At 38.5% G+C, this 17,483-nt stretch overlaps 1 long non-coding RNA gene across 1 annotated transcript; it reads right to left on the minus strand.

The window, feature by feature from the left end:
• Positions 1-11,052: 11,052 nt before the first annotated feature.
• On the minus strand, positions 11,053-14,495 carry LOC128788666 (uncharacterized). Its single transcript, XR_008431157.1, has 4 exons — positions 14,172-14,495; positions 13,481-13,517; positions 12,887-12,955; positions 11,053-11,550 (listed from the first exon to the last, which is right to left on the minus strand). It is a non-coding gene; the product is annotated as an uncharacterized LOC128788666 (long non-coding RNA).
• Between the last annotated feature and the right edge of the window lie 2,988 nt (positions 14,496-17,483).

A 17,483-nucleotide genomic window follows, 5' to 3' on the forward strand; every position in this document is an offset into this window, starting at 1 on the left:
GGGCTTTGTCCAGCACTTGGGCATGGATATAGACTCCTGGATCCCTTTTTTTTTTTAAGTTATTTAAATGTGTGTGGCCAGCATTTTTTCAACTTTCCCCAAAAATGCTTGTTAAACAGATAGGAACCCACCAAGACTCCATTTGACTTCATGGGTGTTTAAAGAAATCTGTTATGGATTGTAACAGATGTCAAAGAGGAAAAGTTCCAGTTAAGTGGTTCTTTTGGCCCTAAATACCTTTAATACCTTCACTTTTGGATTTAGAACACCTAAAGTACTTCAGGAGGAGAAGTCCTTTCACTGTTTAATGCTTCTCAGTGTTTAAGAGGCACTTGGACAATGCCTTTATCAGCATGCCTTAGCTTTTGGTCAGCCCTAAAGTGATCAGGCAGTTGGACCAGATGATCATTGCAGGTACCTGTGAACAGAATTAAATTCTTTTATTATTGTTATTATTACTATACTGTAAATATCATATTAATGTGCTATCAGAAATGATTGTAAAGGTCATTCTTTTATAAACAGAGAAGTGCAAATTACTTCAAGCTTTATTTCCCTTTATGTAGTAGTCTTTTATGTGTGTTTTTCTATAGCAGGACTGAATAATCTTAGTTTGACAGTACAAGTATATTTTGCAGAGGGAAAAAATCTCCAGAGTTATGACCACGTCAGCACTTGGCAGCTCAATAGATCTGTATTTTCCTATTTTCTTTCAGCACATGGGAGTTTAATAGCTTACCTGTAGAACAGGAAGTTTAGACCTGGTCTTTAAAGACCTGTGTCTTATTCCAGAGGAGACCTCTATCATTATTCCAGCTGGGCTGACAACACGGAACACACTGTCAAAGTCCTGGAGGTAATACCCTTATTACATGTGTCATTAGAGGATGTTTGCCATATCTGCTTTAACACCGCAGACATTTTAAGTAGGTTATTCCATCACTTTGCCATTTTGATTATGACAACAAAATGACACCATATTGAAATGGATTTTGGAAAGAAAGGCTAACTGTCCAAAGAGGTCCATGCTCGCTCTAATTAAAATTGGCTTAGGTGGCACAACCTTCATAATTCAGACTATGGCTATGAAGGATATGCATGTTGAAAGCGCTCTTTGCTCATTAGTGCTATTTCTGTCAGACACTGCTACCTGCTCTTTTCTTAATGAATGCTAAGCCATCTCTTTAGAAGATTGTGCTGCTTCCCTGAACTGAGGGAACTGTCTTATTTCCTCCCAAGTTCGTTGAGAGTAAAATCGGGGAGTCACCTCTTTGACATTTCCCAACCTCTGTACTTATTTATCTCTTTGAGACCCTGCGCTCCAGAGATATCACTGTCTTAATTAAGAAGAAGGATGTGACCATGGTAAATTGACTGATTCCATTGATTAAGGACTAGCTGTACAAGTAACATTGATTTTAACAGTGGGTCTACATAAATGTAATTGTTCGAACATGGGGCTGCATAATTATGGTGATGTACGAGAATAGTTGGTTTGTCCTTTTCAACCTTCACTAACATTCTTTTGCATGGTAATGTACCTCATTCAATTAGCAGAAATCTTAAATGTTACAAAATGTCTTTTGTGAAGGCACACAGTAATCATTATGGTCTAATTTAATCTAACAGCATCAGACAGATACATCTCTTTCTTTTCCTTTCTTTGTTTCTAGATTCTTCTCCCCTACCCTTTTTTTTTTTCCTCAGCTCTTAGGAGCACTCATACACCCATAAATAAAAAAAAAAAAAAAAAAAAAAAAAAAAAAAAAAAAAGAACCAAACAAATGGGAGAAAGACTTTTCCTTGCTCTGCCTAATTTGTAAAATGTATGATTTTGAGCAAGAACTCACAGAGTTAATTCATGATTAGGGACAATTTGTTCTCTTCTTTTCCCAAGTTCAGATTCCTGTGGGGCATACTGGACATATTCTTAATCTACCCAGCAACTTCACCAGCCCTACCTCTGGTGGAAAAATTGCATTTTTTCCCAAATGTGGACAAATATAATGTCTTTTTCTGAATTAACCATCCACCTGTCTGTCTCTCACCTCCATGCTCCCCTAAAACTAGTGTATGTTTGATTGCACATCTCTGATATTTCTTTTTGTGAGGAACTCATAAGGCTTTAGTGCATGCCTTACCTTTAATGCAAGTCAGTAAGCAGAATCTGGAGAGACAGAAATTTAAGGAAGGAAGTGGAAGAAAGCAGCACAAAAGCTGAAGTTTTAATTGCTGCAATAAATATGTGGACCACTTTCAGAGTACAGAACTTGTGCTACCAGTTCATAATTATTTTTTATGGTGTATTCTCCAGACAGAGCAGAACTCCGTGGGGCATTAGGTTATTAAGTCTTTTGGGCAAGAACTGTCTCTTGGCAAAGTGTTTATATGACTGGTGAGTAATTCTTGGTAAGAAGTAATAACTTAGTTTTGTAGGTTGTTTATTCGCTAAAAAACCTGATTTTGTAGCACCATAACTTACTTGGAAGTCTGAGTCAAAGAGTTCAACCATTGGTTTCCCTTCTCCTTCAATGTTTTCCATGTCTATTTTCAATAGTCACAAAACTGGGAATTTTGACATTCCCAAACTGCTTTGAGTTTCCCTTTTTAATGCTACTTATAACTGGAAGATACAGATACACTCGAAACCTGGGTTCTATGAATGATATAGCTTGATAGAGGAGATCCATGTGGATTGAGGGATTCACTCTGGCCAGTTTTGGATAAAGGTCTTGCTCATCGATATCCCAACCCTTGGAGGAGCTCTTAGGCAGGAAATTCCACCAGGAATTTTGATATCCCAAACCTCGGAGGAGCTCTTAGGCAGGAAATTCCACCAGGAATTTTGATATCCCAACCCTTGGAGGAGCTCTTAGGCAGGAAATTCCACCAGGAATTTTGATATCCCAACCTTTGGATGAGCTCTTGGGCAGGAAATTCCACTAGGAATTTTGATATCCCAACCCTTGGAGGAGCTCTTAGGCAGGAAATTCCACCAGGAATTTTGATATCCCAACCCTCGGATGAGCTCTTAGGCAGGAAATTCCACCTGGTAGGCTCAACAGTGGCTCAGTGGAGGATTATTTGCCAGGCCCAGTACTTCAGCTTCCTTGCAGAAGCTTTCTCCTCTTCACCAACCCAGAGCCCAGCAAGTCAAGCAGCACTCCAAAGGATGGATATAAAAACCAGTTAAAGGTGTGTCCTGCTTGTCCTGAAAATGGTTTTTTTTTTGACATGTGCTTTCCAGTTGATCACTGCCCAAGTTGTCACATGCTCCTAATACCAAAACTTGCTGTCAGGCTGGACACTTCAGATAATGCTGTGGTCATCGTATGGCAGGTGCCCTTGAAAACTTTAGTTTACCTTTTTTTTCCCTACTACAAAATGCATCAATATTTATTTCCCATATCTGCAGCAGGAAGAACTTTGGATAATCAGTCTCTTCCATACTATCAAAAACAGGCAAAAACTGTCCTTGCAGTACGTGTGCATGAGTACATGATATATCTAAATGAGAATGAAAGCCCTCCAGCAATCAAGTATGCACACAAGTTAAGAGAAGTGACACCAGTACGCACACTTCAGCACATATACATGCATACGCACAAAAAATCATATCCTGGATTTAAAAGGCTTCAAGATTAAAGGCCCAAGGGGCTTAAAACTTAAAGAAATATTTCTTCCACCTCATTGCATATTCATGAGTGAGTATTTTGGCAAGCAGACTGAACAAAAATAGCTTACAGAATTATGGAAGGAAGATTATTGTTGATTCCTGTGTGCCACAACAGAGCTTTCACGGAGAGAAAGGAAAATGTAAATAATCATCCAAACGACTGCATTGGCACAGGTGAGTCTGAGGGCTCTATCCAACTCGGGTCTTGTTACAGGCTTTTGACCCATGTAAGCTGCAAAACTTGGAAAAAGGGTCCTCCAGGGGCCAGCCCCTTCTGGAGACAGGTTAAAAGGTAGGAGGGGAAGCCTGCTCTGCACAGCAGGAGGCTGCAAAGGCAGCTTTCCCACGGCTTTTCTCTGCTGCTTTTGGCTTGGCCCAGACCTAAAGCTCCCACCAGACACCAGGGCTTTGTGGAAGGTTCTCGTGTGTTCCACCAAATTTGCTCTCAATTACTGTGCAGGATGAAGAGTTGGCAGAGGCTAGTTTTAATCTCCAGGGTTTTCATTTTTCTGACCAACCACCTCTGCTGTGCTGGTAACTCACCTGGATTTTTCTGTCTTTCAGTGGTTGTTTTTTTTTTTTTTTTTTTTTTTTTTTTTTTTTTTTTGTTCCCATATTTTTTTGCCAAGACCCTATAATGACTATAATTTTGGGGTAGAAAAATATTTTTCTCTCTATCACTTTGGCAGATACCATGAATAGACATTATACTAGTGCTTTATATACCTGATTAACAAGCAAGGTTCAAGAAATTTCAGTGATAAAACTGAGCAATATTAATGAGACAAAAGTAGATTCTAAGAATAATAGGTAAATAATATGATTAAAATAGCAAGAAAGCAACTCAGTGAAGAAATAACAATGCAAAAAGCAGTTTACCACTTTTGTACTTTTACTCAAATTGACTTAATTTACATAAAAGCAGAGTGAGCAAAGGACAGCTTCTGCAAAAAAGCAGAGTTTGCCTGTATCCTCTGGAAGCAAGCAGACAACACTGATGACAAAAATTACTGCTACCTTTGAAAGCAGAAAGGGTGCTTAGCAATGTGAAAAAGGTAACAATACAAAGAACAAATGCACTGCTTCATCCAGCACACGAGACATACCAGGATTCAGTATCTCACTCTAACCCTGATTTCTGGCATGAGAGATCCCACACTTTTCAGAAAAAGAAATTAAACTTTTTTTATTTTCTATAAGCACAGGAGTAGCTCTCACAGAAGTATGGAAGTGGAATTTCAGTGTTGGTCCAGCTGCTGCAGGGATATACAGAAACCTGCAGCCAGGAGAAAGGTGCTGTTAACTTCATTCAGGAGGCCTACTTCTGGGTTAAAATAACAGATTTCACAAAAAAAAAAAAACAAACAAAAAAAAAAAAAAAAAAAAAAAAAACAAAAAAAAACCCAACAAAAAACCCAAAAACACCCCCAAAAATAACAAAAAAAAAAAACAAACAACAAAAAAAAAAAAAAAAAACCAAAAAACTTCCTTCAAAGTTATCATTTATTTTCACCATGAGACTTAAAAATATTTACATTCTACAGAAATAGTTCCAGTTTGTGCACAGCCTTAACCCAGCCTAGTTTTAGAGTGTCATGCTCTTCTTTCTCTTTTTCTTTGTATTTTTTCTACCACCCTCGTCTCATGTCTCTGTAGGCTATATCCCTTGGGAAAGGAAGGCTTGACACCATCTCCCCCGGGGTCAGTTAAGCTTGACCTAATTCTTGTCTGGCGAGACAAGGTGAGCTGGTGGGTCCATTTTCAAGGATACCAATCCCATGGTTCCTGGCTGTCTTTTAAGGCACAAATTCAGGTGCTGCCTGATCTTCACAGAGACTTGGGACGCTGAGGCATGACAGGGTAACAGGGCATTGCTGTGTCCAGTCCCAGACTGCAAAGTAAGATGTATCCATTTGCCAGCTGTATGGCAGTTGTCTTCTGTTAAGTGGGCAGATTTTCCTTATCTCTTTCACAACCAATTCTCCCTCCAGGGAGACATCAGCTGATAATGGGCTACTGAGTGTCACTGCATGACTGATAAGAACTAGAACATCCCACTGTGAGATGCTCTGCCCAGGGGGAGGAGCCAAGCATTCCCACCTGGATATAATCTGGGTCTTTGGGACACCAGACTCATCCTTTTCCACTGGATTCCCAAGAGGAACAGCTGGGTTTTTCCACTGGATCTTCAGAGGAGGACTACACCCTTCTACAGGACCACTGCTCCCACAGAACCACATCTGCCACTCCAGGAGGGATGCAGCCACTCTGATTTGGATTGCTACCAACACCCTGACCAAAACGGTGTCAGGCTGTGCTCTGACTCTGTCAGTGGTTTTTCTTTGGTATTATTGCATGCATTTTGTTTTCTTTTTCACTTTTCCTAAGAAATTGTATTTCTGACTTGGAGTCTTTCACTGGTTTTTGTTTTCAAACCAGAACAGTCCGTTCTGCAAAGCAATGAACAGGGACATGGGAACAGGCTCACCTTTGACATGTGCAAGGTGGAAGTGTAAGTTATGATGTCATTTTTAATATTCCTCAGTAACCCCACCTTCCTGCCCTCTGGCAGTATCAGTGGAGACAGAAGTACCTTAGGAAACGTGAGGAGAGTGGGGAGAGCCAGAGCACAGCCTTGATCTAAAATGGTGCCAGGCCTGAGCAACTTTTAATTGTGAAATAATTCAGAGGCTCTCTCTCCCTCCCTCCCATTTATACAGCTGGTTAAAAGCACCAGAGCAATGCATTTCCCTGTGTTCCCTCTGTGCTTGAAGTAACAGCACCAACTGAATTTCTGCTGACAACCTGCAATTACTTCAGCAGAGAGCAAAGCACAGCCCAAAACTTCAGGGAAGTATTTGTATCTTAGACAAGGCCATTTCCCATAGGCCATAGGATTAGTGTGTGAATGAGTGGAAATATGGCTGTGGGCTATATGTGATGACAATTCATAGCAAATCCATCCCAGAGGAGATTTATGGATCTTCAGCCTACAATACCCTACCTTCAAATTTATTTCACTGACCCCTCTTTGAAATAAAGTAGTGTAAAACTCATGCTGTTCAAAATATTCCTAATATCATGGGTCTAAAACCAGATTTTTTTTAATTTTTAATGGATTTTTTGGTGAGATTATCCCACTGTTGTGAGCTTTTACAAGGATGGCTGTAGCATGTATCAGAAATGTCTGTCATCTGTGTCTCCCACTGAACAAGGACTGTGATGGTTCTGTGTGGAACTGTAATGCTGAGCCCACAATTAACATTTCTTACACTCACAATTAGATGCTACAACTTGACCCTTCTGCCACTGATTTTATTACCAATCTTCTCTTTTGCCTTTCTGAAAACCTTCCTGCTTGTTCTTAAATCAGAGCACTGTGAGGACAGCCCATTTGTACCACTGTTTGGAGCACTGGGATCTCGAAAATTTCTGTTTCCTCATGGGCTTCCATTTTCTCTTGTAAAAGCTTCAAATCAGACTAAGCTTTTCCAAGAGAAATACTGCAAGGTTGGTTGTAAAGCTTTGAATGTGTTAGATATGAACTCAGTTTTTAGGAGTTTAATTGTAGGTCTGTGAACATGAAACACTTTAGGAGGTAGCTAGTAGAACTCACTACTAACACAGAGAAATGTGCAATTTTCAGAAAGTGGAATGAGATTGTGAAACTGCATTTTTAAAATTTATATCTAGCTGATTGATGTAAAATCTTGTCATTCTCAAGTATTTAATACGCATCCTGACAAAGTTTCATGTTAGTTGATCAACTATTTTGAATAAGGAAAGAAAGGTTTTCATTCTTTGAAAATGTTTCAAATACTGATCTGGTTGCACTCTTATAGCATTTTGAGAATTCCTTCCACAAAATGCCTTTGTTAGAATATTAGAACTCTGCTTTTTGTGGATTGCTGGTTTTTGGGTTTCTTTCTGGTTTTTCTGGGGTTTTTTTTGTGTGTTTGTGTTTTTTTTTTTTTTTTTTTTCTTGTTTGTTTGGTTTTTTGTTTGTTTGGTTTTTTCTTGTTTGTTTGTTTTTTTTGTTTGTTTGGTTTTTTTGGGTTTTTGTTTTGTTTTTTTTTTTTTTCAAGGACTCTAGACTAGTATTTCCAAAGGCACGTGGACCAAATTTCTCCCAGTGCACCTCAGAAATGTCAGATCTGCAGAACAACTGACAGATAAAAAATAGAGTTCAAGAGAAATTTTTTGCTCTTCACTCTAACAGATGAAACAATAAATTCAGAGATGCGTATCCAGAAAGCATCTTATTTCCTGGGTATTTTCCTAGTTCTGTTTGTCTTTCACCAAGCTCAAATGTGCATGAATAGAGGATGAAGACAAATTTCTAATAACCAAACTGGCAATTGTGCTTCTAACCCATTTCAGATTTTTTTTTTCTCAAATGCCATAAACTTTTTGAAGATGATGAATTTGTCAATGCAAATAACCTGGGTCCAAAAGAAATGCCATGTTTTTTTTTTTGATTTTAAATTTTGGTTGGTTTTTTAAAATGTCTATTTTGAGGAAATTAGCTAAGCCAAGCTTATCTTCAGACAAAAGTCACGCCAAAGTAATTTGAATCGCTTTATAAATCGATTTTGTTAAACTGATGTGAACACTTGTTTGGACACTCCTAAATTGATTTTGTCCTGGCTTACATTGATTTAGCTTAAGTCAGGAAGGAATTCACTTAAGATAAATTAATGCAAGTCTGAAATAAAAAGTGCCCACATAGGGTTTGCATGGGCTTGTTGAATTGATTTAAAAATGCACTTTTAATTAAAGTGATGTAACTTTGTGTAAGGCAGGCCTAACACCACAGAGAGAAATCTTTGGCTTGCAGAAATTATGAGCTCTGTCGTGTCCTGAAAGGGCTTTAGGTCTGGCTCAAGGTATTGCAAGGTTTCTGCATTGATACTTGAAATAGTTTACAGTAACTTTGCAAGTGTGTAGATCTCCTACTCAGAGAAAACACACCTCTTCTCACTCTGACAATTTTATGTTTTTTCCAATTGTCAGTATTGTTTCCATTAAGATGAAAACAGAATCTGATTTCTGAACTTATAGACTTTTCAAAATCTGCACACACATTTTAACTTTTCAGCTCTCTGCTGCCTTTAAGCAAAACCATCTCCAAGACAACTTCCTTCACATGACACAGGCATTGATTTTGACATAGGCAAGCACCTCTTGCATACTGGGGACTAATTTCATGTTAAGGCACAACAGGACATTTGCTGGCTTCATAACTAACACTGTCTTGCTAATGTAAAGCAATCAGTTTTCATTGTACTGCTAATTGCTGAATTTCCATGTGCACTTCAATACACAATTACCAATTTTTCCTCAAATCTGTTTGTCCAGCAAAGAGGGTCTAGACACCAGTGGCCTTGCAAAGTAACCTTGAATAATGATTTGGAGAAAAGGCTGTAACCTTCGTGATGCTGCCTGGAACTGGCAATCAAAATCTGAGATTATGCAGAAACCTCTATCTCCAAATGTGCCTTGTTTGCTGAACTCTTGCTTGATGCAAAGTACAGTTTGAGGGAATCTGCATTGCACATTGGCACGTGGAAATCACACCCATACCCAGCTCCTTGATCTCCCAGGAAGAGAAAATAACAAAATTACATGTTTTCAGAGACAAAGCTATTCCTGGGACAGTAATCATAGCTGGTGTTGGACGGGTCACCTCTGCTGGAGTGCTGCTCTACTTCCCATTCCGAGATCTCCCTCTGCAGTTGCTTTGTTTCTGTGGTATCCCCACTTCTTCCCTGTGATTGCTCTGCAGGGAATATGATGCCCTGGATTCCTGAAGTGCAGTTCACTCATAAACCAGGAGACCTTTGCTAGCTGTAGATCTGGCAATGTGGCTTTGGCATTGCTCAACCAAGCAGCTGTATTTTCCATGCAAGAGTCGTCTTCTATCTGCTGTCATCTACATAAGTAGCTGAGCTTGGCCAGTACCCATTTCTTTCTGTGTTTCCCACAAGTAGGGAAAATAAGCTTCATCTGCATAGTCCCTCTAATGCCCTATCTTAACTTTGCTTTTCTACACACACACACCCCCCCACAAAAAGTAGTTTCTTAAACCTTTGCACTGTTTGTATTGTTTTACTTGGCACTCTAATTAACTTACATCTTTGCTAAAGTCTGTAAGGCAGCTGGCAACAGTATTTTAGAAAGAGTGGGGCAGTGGATTCCTGTCCTTTAGGTAAAGCATTCCTACCAACACCTTTTTAGAATGAGATTTACCCTTCTGTTGCTGCCAGTAGTTGGCAGGTTCTATTTGTAATGCATTTCTATATCAGTGCTTTAGGAGTTGTCCCTCGTTTTCTAGCTGTGTATTTGCTTTCTCTTTCCCAAGAGCTAAAGTTTGTACTTCTCTGTATTTAATTTCATCTTGGTCCTGTGAATGTTAGAGAGATCCATAGAAAGGTCAAGTGGGATGGGTCACTGAAGCTAAACTGCTTCATTGCCAAATTTAGTTTGAGGCACATTTGTACAATGGGCTAGAATATTTGCAAAATATTTATTCCTGTCACACTGGTATTTTTTCAAACAGTGCATTTCTAACACTGGACTGTATTTTAACAGTGAAAAAAGTCTAAAGCTTACTGAAGTGTAAGAAAATGACTTAAGAAGCAAGGTACACTTGCTGGAGGAGTCATTGGCTGAGTTTCCACTGCCAGAAGAGTGCCTACATGACTTCAGTGACCTCTTGAGCTTCATTAGTTAACTGGACTGTCTTGTTCACACTTTCATTTTTTGTTATTGTCTACAGGCATTTGTGTCTTCTGGGGTTGCTATATTGTACCTAAGCAAGTCTCATGGTAAGTCTGAGGATTTTAATTTTCTTAGTCTTGACTTTAAGGTCTTTTGGAATAGGTTCATCTATTTTTTAAAAGGCATTTTTCCAAAGTTTTGTTTAGTTTTCACCTAGAATGTTGTGATTAATCCTTAGCCATGTCACACTTTTTTTACAGACACCCCTAGATTCCACAGTTAGACTTTTCTTTGTTATGATTCTTAGTAATTCTGTAATCTTGAACAGCAGTAACTACCAAAGGCACCACTTTTGAGACTGGTGGCTAGCTGTGCACACTGAAGACACACAAATTCAGCTACCATCAAGAAAGGAGTAAAACAAGAAAGCCATGAGTTGTAGCAATCAGCAACAAAAAAAAAATATTGGGGAAAAAATACAAAAAAAACAAAACAAAACAAAAAAAACCCCAAACCAAACCAAACCAAACAAACAAACAAACAAAAAAAAAAAAAACCAACAAAAAAACAAGGAAAGAAATCATAGAGGTACCCTTAGTAGTTAGTAGAGAGTTTATTTAGAGAATGTGCCCTGCACACAAAGGCATGAAAGGCAGTACAGAAATGAGTTCCAGCAGTCAAATGGAATCCTAGGGAATGAGATAACATGGGAATGAGTGCCATCAGGAGTCATCAAAGTGCACAGGTAGGAAGAGAAGGGAAGAATTTCAGAGAGGTGGTTGCACATGCAGTGTGTGGCAAAGGATTGTCTCCCCATCCAGCTCTCTGCAGGAACCTCTGTCACTGCAGGAAGCAAAATACAATGAGGAATAGGAGGAGAGGGATGAAAAATAGGACATTATGAGTGTAAAGCTATGGATAATGATGGAAAAACAAATATACAACAGGAAAATGTTCTTAAGAGCACACAAACATACCTGCTACCTGCTTGTGGATCTCATCCTTCCTTGAATATTATGGCAAACTCTCTTGCAAGAACAACATTTGGTCTATTTTTAAGTTTTCATATAAGACTTTGAAGTTCAAGACCATGCACCAGGTTTTTATTCTATTCAAACTACCCTGAATTTGGAGAAACTGAGGACTGATGCTACCTGAAAGCAGAGGAAGGAAGGATTAACTTTTTTATATTATAAACCTTCAGAGTCTATAAATGTTAAACTTGATCTGATCTATTATCCCTTTTTTTTCCTTAGAGGTCTCTCTGGTCACCACTTGCTCTGTGTGACAAAGGCTAACAAAAAGTTGAGGAGCAAAGTAAAATGTAAAATGTGTTATTATTTAAGGTTTTCTTAATTGTGGTGTTAAAAAATAATTCTATACAGAACAAGCTTAAGAGCAGCAGATACCTAAGAAACTGTCAAATAGCACTGTTAACTATAATAATTTATCCTATAATTTAATGTAGCCCTGACCCCTGTCATAAGTTAATACACCATGAAGAACAGTGTGCAAAAAACATGCTTATTAATGAATTGGAGAAATAATGTGACATTGTTTTTTGCCATTTCCCAGGAAATATCTTAATATTGGAGTCAGCAGAGCCTAGACAATTTTTGCTATGTAATTATGTCTGTCCATATCTTACTAACTTGTGCTGTGATTAAAAGGTTTGTAATATTAATTATTCTATCTGACTCCAATTGTTTGATCCAGGCCAAAAGCAACAGTATGGAGGAACCCTGCATCATGCACTCTATTTTTGCCAATGTTTTAACTAAAAATTCTTTGTAAGTGCTAGCTGCAGGTGTATACATTCACCACTAGCACTATGTAAAATACAAAATTCCTCAGACACCATGCAGTGCCCCAATTCTTCTTTTACTAATGATCTGGCTGCTGAGTGGCACAAGATATGGTGGTGCTGTTCTTCTAGAATTTCTCTGCATGTAGGCAGGGGATTCATATGAGGATTAACATGCAAGGGGAAAGGCTGGCTGTTGGTGCTGTGATATTCCAGATATTGCTGTATCCTGTCTGTTTTCAGTACCATTCTTGCAGCTCATGTCCTGTCGTTGCTGCTTTGGCCCAGGAGATGTGCTAGGCTTTAAATACCAGTGGAGAGTGTTCCTGCATCTTAGAGCTTTTTGGAAATGCCTGTGTTCATGTACTTTGAAACTAATTCTGAAGACCACAAATTAAGATGTGGGATATTAAATAATTTTCATTCTGCACTATATCTGGCTGCATGTTGGCATTAGTAGTATGGAACTCTGCCTAAAGACTCCTGATGCTGAAGAATTATATCAAAATTGAGGATGAGTTCCTTTCGTAGCTGGTCTGGAGCTGTACTCTGAGTTTTCCTTGACACTCTAAAATGTGTCTTAAACTGAGAAGTTTCAGTCAAAAGGAACTTGTGTTAAGAATACTGAGAGCTGTGGAAAGGAGCAGCTTTAGGACAGTGAGTGTCTCCAGAAAAAGGAGACCCACCCAGCAGGCAACTTCCATGGGGGTTCCTGTTGCTGTAGCCACAGTGCTGGAAAGAATGAGCTCTCTCTCCTGTAAGAAAAAAAATATTTCCAGTGTTTCTAGGCATCTAATAATACTGTAGACTAGTTAAACTATAAAATGGTTCTCAATTCAAAGATTGAGACCTTAAATTTTGTTTTTTTAAGTATCTGATTAGAAAAATCCACTCTTAGATTCAACTTTTTTTTTATGATATGTAGCTTCAGTTTTCAATCAAATGTTTGGACATTAAAGCCAATGGGATTCTTGGACAAAGAAAAATGGGGATTTTTTTGTCTGTTTTTTTTTTTTTTTTTTTTTTTTTTTTTTTTTTTTTTTTGTACTTCCCATAGACATGGACAGCCCTAAGTGGTTTGATTTTTGCAGATCAATGAAAGCTAACAATGTCTCACTGACATTGTGTCTGACCACTTGCTTAACAATGGACTTGATGGGGTAAATTCAGAGCAGTTTTAAAAGGCATTGCTTTGTTTGCTTGAGCATTTATTAGCATTTTTTGGACACTTATTTTCCTAGTAATTTTCCTGTAGAAATGCTGGGTCATTTTACACTCACCTGATTCCTCTGAGGCTTTCTCATTTGACTTGTCTACCTGGTTCAATAGCAATGAAAGGGTTAACTGTCTGGGTGTTTTTAGGTTTGCACTGTACACAGGGACTTGACATTTTCACACTAATTAAAGCAGGCTGCCTCAGTCCCTCTGTACATGTAACTCATATTTAATTCAATGGAATCGTTGAGTGTGCATTGGTGGAAGAGTTGGGTCCATACTTGTCCTATTGTGATAGTCAGGAAATGTCTCACCCACTGGTATATTCAATTTACCCACAGCCTAAATATGGAAATATTCAAGTCTTTAAAATATTTCACTTAAATTAAATATTTGTATCAAAGAGAGAGGTCCTAAAGACTTCCTTTAATCCAAGTTCTCCATAATCTGGGACTTGAACAAATACAAGAGCACCACCTCCAGCACAGTAATGCTGTTGTTGCAGTTTTTGTTTCTGGCATGCAATATGAGTCATACTCATCTTCCCAAGCTATGGGACTTTATGGTTCATAATATTTCATAGTTTTAATTTCATATTTAAGTGCATATTTACTGGAATGCCATGTAGAAGTGCACCCTTTTCCTTTTAGTTGCAGAAAATATGAAGACTTCTGGCATCTCTGAGGTGCCTTTTTTAGGTTTGCAGAACAAAAACCAGGTGGTCTGGCTACCTCTAGAACTTAAGGTCAGACTCACAGCATAGCAATTAGAGACTCCTGGAATGGTTTGAGTTGAAAGGGATCTTAAAGGTCTTCTTGTTCCAACTCCACTGTCATGGACAGGGACACCTTCCACTGGACCAGGTTATTCAAAGCCCCATCCAACTTGGCCTTGAACACTTCCAGGGATGGGGCATCCACAGATTCTCTGGCCAGCCTTTTCCACAGTTCTTAGTATCTAAATCCACTCTCTTTCAGTTCAAAGCCATTCCCTCTTGCCCTTGTAAAAAGTGCCTCTCCAGCTCTCTTGTAAGCCCCCTTTAGGTACTGGAAAGTGCTATAAGATCTCCCCAGAGCCTTCTCTTCTCCAGCTGGAACCTCAACTCTTTAATGTCTTCATAGGAGAGGTGCTCCTCCCCTCTCATCATCCATTCCAAGGTCTGTGACCTCATGTTGGGAGCTCCTGAGCAGAACTCCTGATGGGGTCTGATGAGAGCATGTTTTCTTTTTCATCCTGGCCCAGAAGCTCTCAGCTGGCCCCTCATCCAGCCCCAGGTGGAACACCCTGCACGCCAGAGGGTCGTTGGCTTAGGGGATGACAGCCCCTCCTCGTCTTCCCTGCCTTTTCTTCCCAGAGAACCCTGTGTCGTTCCATTCCAATGCTCCAGGAGCCATCCCACCACATCTCTGGAATGCCAGTGAGATGCCAGCCCTGCAGGCACGTGCCCTCCTGTCTCAGTACTCTTATTCCCCATCCTGTGTGAGTTTGCACTGAGGCATTTCGGCTGATCAGGCTACCTTTACCTTGGAAGAATGCTACTTCAATTCAAGCTTATTTCGAGCTCTTTAGGTACAATTTTTGCATTGATCAATAGAAGAAAATAAAAACTGAAGAGGAACAAAAGAACCCTCTGCTGATTTCCATTTCAATATAAAAACATTTAGTGGCTAAATAATCATCTATTCCATCTTGAGACTGCTGTGAGCACTCACTGGTGTATACAATTTCTTCCTTAAAGTCTGTGGAAATGTTGAACTATGTGTCTTAATATAGTTTCTTATATTTTAGTGAAAAGGCAGCTGTAGATGTCATCATGACTATGGACTTTTATAGTGCTGTAAAAATTCAGTGTCATCATAAATTCATGCTGCTGAAAATGTCGACGTTTATGGCAACTTCTACAAGGGCATATTTTAGAATTATATTAAAACTTTATGCAGCAACTTTTATTTAGTTAAAAAGGTAAGATTATAAAGCAAAACATTTACTCTCATTTTAGAACAAAGAGGCGTGACAAATAGTTTATTTAAAAGGGAGAAAAATGAAAAGGGTTTGTAAAGAAGATCAGTCAGACTCTCAAAAAACAAGTGTCTTGAATCCTGTTTATCTGAAACCACGTAATTGAGGCAAAAAATAATATTCACATGTATTGTCCTTGACATAGATTGCTTATCATTTGGTCATGTATCAAATGCAGAGAAAATATGTAGTAGAACATTACTTGGATGGTGCAGCATCTCTTATGTGATCAGCACCGAAAAATCCTTAGTTTTACCTGATTTTTAGGACATCTGAGGTAAGTGAGCTTAATTATTTCCTGTAAGATTAAGAAATAATGGAAATCTGGGTTCCTAAATCTGCTAAAATTTGAGGTGTGATGCTGCAGTCCTTTGGGAATCTCGTTGAAAGGAACTCCATGGACCCCAAATTAGGATAATCCTGCTTACAGAAACTTCCCATCCAGGGACAATTGCCTGAGAAGCTCCTGATCCAGATCTCTTATACTCAGTTAAACCATTGATCTCAGACAGGTTATTTCACAGAAACTAGCCAAAAGAAAGTGTGAAAGAAGTGGGGGAAGGTAAATTGCCTTTTGGCGTTGTTTTTTTTTTTTTTCCTCATTGAAGTTATTCAGGAAGTATCAACTAACTTTTCCTGAGTTTCCATCAACTTTCATTGAAGCAGCTTCAGAGGCTGTTGTACCTCAGAGAACAAAATATATTGAGTATTCCCTCAAAACAGTGACATTTATGTTTCAGCAGAGCTTTAGGGACTGAGTTTAGGGACTGAGCATATTCCTACTGAAGTCAGAGAGATAGCCCTATTAATTTCCTTGCAGCAATAGCTGCCACTAATGCTGAAAAGAACTGACTCAAAGACTTGAACCTTTAAACTAATGCATAAAGAGGATGTGGAACAAATTGTATGACCCCTATGCTCGGATTTGCCTAAATATTATATATAGGGACAGTCTTTCTCTAAGTTTAATGGCAGTTTTACTTATGCATCTCTACAGTTTTCCATGCACACTTCTCCAGCATGTTTGATTCTGTTCTCGGGCTAATGAAAAAAAGCCCCAAAATCAGAGTCTCTCTGAAGGAACAGCTAAATAGTTGCAGCAAAAGAATATAAAAGAGATGACAAATATATATCAAATAGTCTTCTTTCTCTAGGGGTTATACACAAAGTTGCCTTGCCAATAATTTCAAAAGCTGGGAATGTGGAACAATACTTAGTCAGCTTAATATCTTACATATTTTTTTTAATGTGATGTGGAGTAGTAAAATGCAATGAAGAGGACTTTTTTTCTCTTACAGTTGTCAAAATTTTGAGGTAATTTTTAAGAAAAGGGCGGAAAAGACACATATGCTTGATACAGAAAAAAAATGTCTGTTTGCATCTAATAAATTATAGAAAAGTTCAAAGACAGCTTAACCTTGTAAAAATGTTACCTCTGTAATGCTGCCAAGATCAGTAGCTGTATGAATTATTACTTTGACTAGCACACATGACTTTTTTCAGATTTTATCAAACTTATGCGTTCGTTAATTGGTGACTTTCATATGCTGGTGATTTCATAAATTGATGATTCATTTCCCCTTTCATTCAAAATCCCAGCTTTTAAAAACCTCATGCATTTTTCTGCCCTCAGAATCATAACATTCAGCTCAGGCATTATTTGGTGAATATTCCAGATTCAATGCATCCCAAATCAGAACTTATTGGAAAACAATAACAGTTATTTTATGTTCAACGTCTAAAATGAAATATAGGACCACAGTAATGGCCCTCTGTCAAGCTTGCTCTTCTCATTGTAGCAAACAGGATGAAATTATTTTCAGAAACAGAAAATAGGGATCCACATAGATAAAAAAGAATCTTTTCAAGAGTGGACAATATGCGTTGAAGTTAAATTGATAGAGTATGTAATTATGATAAAAGCCATTTTCCTCATTCTTGGTAGAGAGACTTTTTTAGACCATGTCTAAACTTTCACCTGGTATCCTATTTATTAGTATTATTTATTGATTCTAGATACCTTGCCCAAGGATCCACGTGAACACTTGG

Source organism: Vidua chalybeata, chromosome 5 (genome assembly GCF_026979565.1).
Source record: "Vidua chalybeata isolate OUT-0048 chromosome 5, bVidCha1 merged haplotype, whole genome shotgun sequence".
Classification (NCBI taxonomy): domain Eukaryota; kingdom Metazoa; phylum Chordata; class Aves; order Passeriformes; family Viduidae; genus Vidua; species Vidua chalybeata.